The sequence below is a fragment of the Penaeus monodon genome, chromosome 17, assembly GCF_015228065.2.
Source record: "Penaeus monodon isolate SGIC_2016 chromosome 17, NSTDA_Pmon_1, whole genome shotgun sequence".
NCBI lineage: Eukaryota > Metazoa > Arthropoda > Malacostraca > Decapoda > Penaeidae > Penaeus > Penaeus monodon.
The window spans coordinates 43,520,343-43,527,842 of record NC_051402.1 but is presented as its reverse complement, the minus strand read 5'-3'; positions in this window follow the sequence as shown (position 1 = coordinate 43,527,842).

Genomic DNA, 7,500 nt, shown 5'->3' with positions numbered 1-7,500 from the left:
GATGAGGGTGATGATGATGAGGAAGAAGAAGAAGAAGAAGAGAAGTAGAGAAAGAGGAGGAAGAAGAAGAAAAAAAAGGAAGAAGGCGAAGAAGAAGAAAAAAAAAGGAAGAAGGCGAAGAAGAAGAAAAGGAAAAGAGAGAAAAAGAACAACAACAACAAAAAGAAAGAGAAAAAGGGGAAGAAGAAGAGAGAGACAAAAAAAAGAAAAATAGTGGGCCAGGTAAAGATCAAGAGAATATTTATAATCACAAACGCAAGCTGCGCGATTCCTAAATTTTCACAACAAAATATAGAAAAAAAACTATACAAAAATAATAATCGGAAAGAGAAATACGCATGAAAAAATCAAAGATTGTATATATATATTTTTTGGAGAAAATATAAATAGCTCGTTTCCCTGCAGGAAAGAAGATGTCAATCAAGAAATACAGAAAATGACGAAGGCGAAAGAAAAAAAGAAAGAAAAAAAGAAAGAAAATAACAAAGATGGTAACAACGATGATAAATAATAATAAATAAAATTTACTTTACGGTTCCTCACATATCTTGTTTAACTGATAAAAAAAAAGAAACTTGAATTCTTTACCTCGCTTACCCCCTCCCCTCCCCCCCCCTCGGGTATAATCAACATAACGGGGAAGCGTCAAGGTTGCTTACGCGATGCAGTGAGGGAGGGGGAGGAGGGAGGGGAGGAGGATGGGGAGGGGGATGGGGAAGGGGAGGGGGAGGGGAGGGGGAGGGGAGGAGGATGGGGAGGGGGATGGGGAAGGGGAAGAGGGAGGGGGAGGGGGAAGAGGAAGGGGAGGGGGAGGAGGATGGGGGAGGGGGAGGAGGAAGGGGAGGGGGAAATGGGTGGGGAGGAAATGGGCAGGGCCGATGGGGAAGGGGGAGGGGGGAGGGGGGAAAGGGGTGGGGAGTAAAGGAGGGGGGAGGAGGGGGAAGGGGGAAGGGGGGAGGGGGAGGGGGAAGGGGGAAGGGGGAAGGGGAAGGGGGGAGGGGGTAGTAAATAGGCATGGAGGATGGGGAGAGGGGAAGGGGGGGTGGTGAGGGCCCATCTTCAACCCGGGGGCACAACGGGGTGGGGGGTGGGGAAGGGGAGGAGGAGGGAAGGGAAGAGGGGGGAAGGGGAAGAGGAGGGGGAGGGCGTGGGAGGTGGCAAAGGGGTGTTACTTAAGCCTTTCTCTTTGCAATTCCTTCCTTCCGTCTGTGCCTGCTTGGTGCCGCGGGGGGGGGGGGGAGGGAGGCTGTGAGCGCGTTTTTGTATCTGGGTTTGGCTTTATACACACACACACACACACACACACACACACACACACACATATATATATATTATAAAAAATAATATATATATATATATATATATATATAATATATATAATATATACTCACCTGTGGTCTGACCGCATAACGCTGCACCAAGAGCCAGCAGCAGCGACACCTTCCCCCACCTTGCTTCGTGTCGTACTGCTGGAATGAGATGTTCTCGCGTCGCAATCTTTAAGGGATCGTGTTAAAAAATTTCCCTCGAGGGAATTTTTCAACTGTTTCTTGGGGGAGTAATGTTGTACGTTGGCGTTACAAGGGTAAAAAGATGGTATTATTATTTTTATTTTCTATTTTTTTTTTTTTATATGATGTATGTGTTTAGTTTTGACCCCAGAGTTTAGAGAAAAGTTGTGTTTCCGGGGCGATTGTATCATCTCAAAAGTGAGTGGATTTTCCACGTGCACGCGATTGCACACGAATACAAGCACAGATGTTACGTAAGGGCAAAAATCTATTCTCTGTCTATCTATCTCTCTTTACTTATATCCATCTGTTTATCTGTGTATCTGTCTGGTCTTATTTTTAGTATTTTCCCCAAAACCACCCCACACCCTGCACACACATACACAACACACACACACACACACACACACACACACACACACACACACACACATAATATATTATAATATATTATAAAATATAATATAAATTATAATTAAAATTATATATATATATCATATACAATACACAAATATTTTTGTGTGTGTGTTGTATTAAAATGGATATGTATAATAATTTATATATATTTTAATTTTATATATATATAAATATAATATTATATATAATAGTAATATGATTTTTAAAACATACACACACAAAACACACACACACACCACAAAACCAAAACAAACACAAAACACACACCCCCACCAACCCCAAAACACACCACAAACCCCCCCCACACACACAAACAATAAAATATTAAATATTAATATTATATAATAATTAATATTTTAATATATAGTATAATTTAATATATAGTATGTAAAAAAATAATATATATAATATAATTATATAATATATATATATATAAGTCAATATAAACACACTGCATTTAAAATATGTATAGTATATGTATATATATACATTTAAATATAAATATATATATAATAATATTATATTAATATATATTAAATTTAAATAAAAAACCCCACACACACATATGTATATATGAAATAACATTAATATATTATATATAAAATTATATTTAAAATATATACATATATATAATATTTATATATTAAAATATATATATATATATATATATATATATATATATAATATGTTATTTCATTAAATAATATATAATTTTTAAAATATTAAAATTATATTAATATATTTTTATATATAAAATACACACACACCAAAAAACCCCCACCACACACCACACACACACACACACACACACACACCACACACAACATATATATTATATAATATAATTAATAATATATTATAAAATATAGATAGATAATAGATAGATAGATAGATAGTAAAAGATGAAGATAGAGATATGTTGGTGAGGACAGCGGCCATTTTTTTCCTCCCAATCCCGCCTCCTCCTGCCCCCCGCCAGCTCCGGCCCCCCAGAGCAACTTTGCCCTTTAGCCTTGGGCGATCCACGTGATTTTTCTTACTCTTTTTGAATGAATACTTGGCGTTGATTATATAATAAGTCATTATTATATACTTTTTTCGTTTTATTAAGCGTTTTACAAAGGGAAAAGTAGAAATACTTTGATTCTTTATTTTCCCATTGTTATTAATATAAAAGGGGAAATTTTTTTATAATATATATATAATAATATATATATAATTATATAAATACACACACACACACACACACAACACACCCCACCAAAACACACACCAACAACACACACAAAATATTATATATATAAATAATAAAATAAATATATATATAAAATATATATAAATAACACACACGCACACACACACAAACACACTCACACACAAAAACATCACACTCAAACACACAAAACACAAAAACACAAAACACACACACACACACACACACACACACTAAAACACACACAAACACCCCCCACCAAAACCCACACCCCCACACTCAAACACCACACCCAAAACCCCAAAACACAAAAAACACACACACAAAAACACACAACACCACAACACACACACTCAAAACACCAAAAAAACACAAAATATAAAAATAAACAACAAATTTTTCCCCGGAAAAATACCGTTACGTTTTCGCGACACAGATTTTCATCGCGAAGGGAAGACTGAACAAAATCGAAGGTGATCCCCGCGCCATCCTGCGGCGTGACCCTTGGCTGGCGAGCAAGGGCGACCGACGGGGTTTGGGTAGGAGGTGTGGGTTAGGGTAGAGGGGGAGTGGAGGGGAAAAGGAGAAAAGGGGGGGGGGGGGGGAGGGAAGGGAGGGAGGGGGGGGGAAGGAGGGAGGGAGGGGGGGGGAGGAGAAGGAAGGGGAAGGAGGGAGAGGAGGGGAAGGGGAAAGGGGGGAGGGAGGGAGGGGAAAAGAGAGAGAGAGAGAGAAGAGAGGTAGTAAGAGAGAGAGAGAGAGAGGAGGGAGAGAGAGAGAGAGGGGGGGGGGAGGGAAGGAGGGAAAGAAAAAGAGAGGGGGGGAAATGGGGGGGAGGGGGAAGAAAGGGGGGGAGGGGGAGAGGAGGGAGAGCCCAAAGGGGAAAAAGAAGAGAGAAGAGAGAGAGAGAGGGGGGGGGGAAAGAAGGGGGGAGAGAGGAGAGAGAAGAGAGAAAAAGAGAGGGGGGGGGAGGGACGGAGGGAGAAGAAAGAGAAAGAGGGGAGAGAGGAAAAGAGAGAGAGAGGAGAGAGGGGGAGGGGAAAGGGGGGAAAGAAAAGGGAGGAGAGAGAGGGGGAGAGAGAGAGAGAGGGAGAGAAGAGAGAAGAGAAGAAGGAGAAGAGAGAGAGAGGGGAGGAGGAAGGAGAGGGAGGGGAAAGAGAGAGAGAAGAGAGAGGAGAGAGAGAGAGAGAGAGAGAGGGAGAGGGGAGAAAAGGGGGGGGGGGAGAAAGAGAAAGGAGAAAGAGAGAGGGGAGAGAGAAGAGAGAGAGGAAGAGAGAGAGAGAGAGAGATAGAGGGAAAGAGAAGAGAGAGAAGGGGGGGGGGGGGGAAGGAGGAAGAAGGGGGGGAGGAAGGAGGAAGAAAGAGGAGAGAGAGAGAGAGGAGAGAAGAGGGGAGAGAGAGGAGAGGGAGGAAAAAAGAAGGAGAGGAAGAGAAAAAGGGGGAGAGGAGAGGAAGAGAGGAGAGGAAGGAGAGAGAGAGAGAAGAGAGAGAAGAGAAAAAAAGAGAGAGAGAGAGAGAGAGAGAGAGAGAGAGGAGAAGAGAGAGAGAGAGAGAAGAGGGGGGAGAGGGGGGAGAAAAGGGAAGAGGGAAAAAAGAGAGAGAGAGAGAGAGGAGAGAGAGAGAGGAGAGAGAAGAGAGAGAGAAGAGAGAAGGAAAGGGGGAGAGAAAGGAGACGAGGGGGAGGAGGGAAAAAAAAAAAAGAAGAAGGGGGGGGGGGGAGGGGGGGGGGAAAGGGGAAAAAGGAAAAAAGGAGAGAGAGGAGAGGAGAGAGAGGAAGAGGGAGAGAGAGAGGAGAGAGAGAGAGGGGAAAAGAGAGAGAAAGAGGAAAAGAGGGGGGAGGAGAGGAGGGGGGGGGGAGGGAAAAAGGGGGGGGAAAAGAGAAGGGGAGAGAGAGAGAGAGAGGAGAGAGAGGGGAGAGAGAGGGGGGAGAGGGGAGAGAGGGCAGAGAAAGAGAAAGAGAGGGGGAGAAAGAGAAGAGAAGGGAGAAAAAGAGAGAGAGAAGAGAGAGAGAGGAGAGGAGGAGAGAGAGGAGAGAGGAAAAAGAGGGGAGAGGAAGAAGAAGGGGGAGAAAGAGAGAAGAGAAGAGAAGGGGAAGAGAGAGGGAAAGGGGAAAAGGAAGGGAAAGGGAAAAGGAAAAAAAAGAGGGGGAAGGTAAAGAGAAGAAAGAAAAGAAAGGAGGGAAAAAGGGTTTAGGGGAAGGAAAAAGAAAAAGGGAAAAGGAAGAGAGAGGAGAAGAAGTGAAAAGAAAAAAGAAAGATGGAAAAAAAGAAAAAAAGGAAAGGAAAGAAGAGTAGGGAAAAGAAGAAAAAAAAAAAAAAAAAGAAAGAAGAAAAAAAAGAGGAAAAAAAAAAAAAAAAAAAAAAGAAAAAAAAGGGGGGAAAGGGGAGGACGAAAGGAAAAAAAAGGGGAAAGGAAAGGAAAAAAAGGAGTCGGTGTTTTGAAAAAAAACAAAAAAAGGGAAAAAAAGGGGTTTTCACAATTTGCCCCCCTTTCCCGGGGTTCTCTTTTCTTCCCTTTTTCGGGTTTTTTTTCCCCCTTTCTCCTTCTTTCCTCCTTTCGGGTTTTTCGTTTTAAATCCTATTTCTTTTCTTTATCTTTTTTTTTTTTTTTTTTTTTTTTTTTTTTTTTTTTTTTTTTTTTTTTTTTTTTTTTTTTTTTTTTTTTTTTTTTTTTTTTTTTTTTTTTTTTTTTTTTTTTTTTTTTTTTTTTTTTTCTCTTTTTTTTCCCCCCCCCCCCCCCCCCCCCCCCCCCCCCCCCCCCCCCCTTTCCTTTCTCCCCCTTTTCCCCCCCCTCCCCCCTCCCCCCCCTTTCCCCCCCAAACCCCTTTTCCCTTCTTCCCCCCTTTTTAAAAACCCCCAAAAAAGTGAACACAGCCTATACACAAAAAGTAGTGTTGGCTGCAAGGTTTTCAAATGTTCAGCAAGTTTTTCACATAGTTTTTTCCCCCCAATTAACCGAAAGGAGCGCGACCTTCTACAAATGGCCTGTCTGTACGTGTTACAGGTATATATACATTATATATATACTGAAGAGGACCATTTTGTCTCCTCTGTCATGCAGGCAGAATGAACAGTGAACAAGAACATTTATAAAAACGATAAAGAGTTTTCGGTTATATAACATAACAGATATATTAACATAGGTTTAATTGGTCATCATATCATTAGGTTTAGTATATGAACTTATCAGCAAGATCAACATATCAAATACTTATTAACATAAAAGATAATGTCAAGCTTAATATATCATATAAAGCATGTCAACAAATATATCACATATATATCAACACATAACGTAATAAAAATAAACGTATTAATTCCAGTCGTTTCCTTAGTCTGTATTTCTGCCAAGGTTCGTCTCAGTATAACGAAAGTTTGATTATTTCGGAAAAAAATGAGTCGTGTTTTAAACGGAATGAAACACGTATCGTTATTATTAATGTGTTTTGCCTCACCTCTTGTCTCTCTTTCTGTCTCTCTCTTTCTCTCTCTCTTTCTGTCTTTTCTCTCTCTCTCTCTCTCTCTCTCTCTTTCTCTTTCTGTCTCTTTCTGTCTCTATCCTCTCTCTCTCTCTCTCTCTCTCTCTCTCTCTCTCTTCTTCTCCCTCCCCCTCCCCCCCCTCTCTCTCTCTTTCTCTTCCACACCCTCCCTACCTCTCTCCTCCCCCTCCATCCCTCTCATCCTCTCCCCCTCCCTCCATCCCACCTTCCTTCTACCTCCCTCCTTCCTCCTCCCTCCCTCCCTCTCTCTCTCCCTCCCTCCATCCCCCTCCACAACCTACTCTCGATCCCGGAAACAGTAGAATGAAAACAGAGTTCCGACCCCTATGGAAACGAAGGGGAGGCCTCATTACTTTTTACGCACCGCCCTGGACACATATTATTTGCTTCGAGGTCGAGACAAGGCGATGGCCAGCTTTACTATTTACACGCAGATTCGCACACACGCACATTCGCACGCGCACACTTTCACATACGCGATGGTCCTTGCATGGGCTCGCATACACACACACACAGACATACACGCTAGTATTTACACATACATACATACACAAAGCTCTCATATCTATAAAAATGAACAGAAGTCCCAATATTTAAATCGAACTTATTATTATCATCATTACCATTATTATGAATACTGATATTCTTATTATAATCATCCATTACTCCTTTTTATATTATAATTATAATTACAGTATTATCACCAAAACCACCACCATACTCATCATTATCCCTTTAGCATCTTCTTTATTTGATAATCAAGAGAATAATTTTCTGCAAGAAGTTACACACTCGGAAGCTTGAGAAAATAAACTTCCTCTATATACCAGAAGTGTGGCTAACTTACCTTGAAGTTCCTGGTA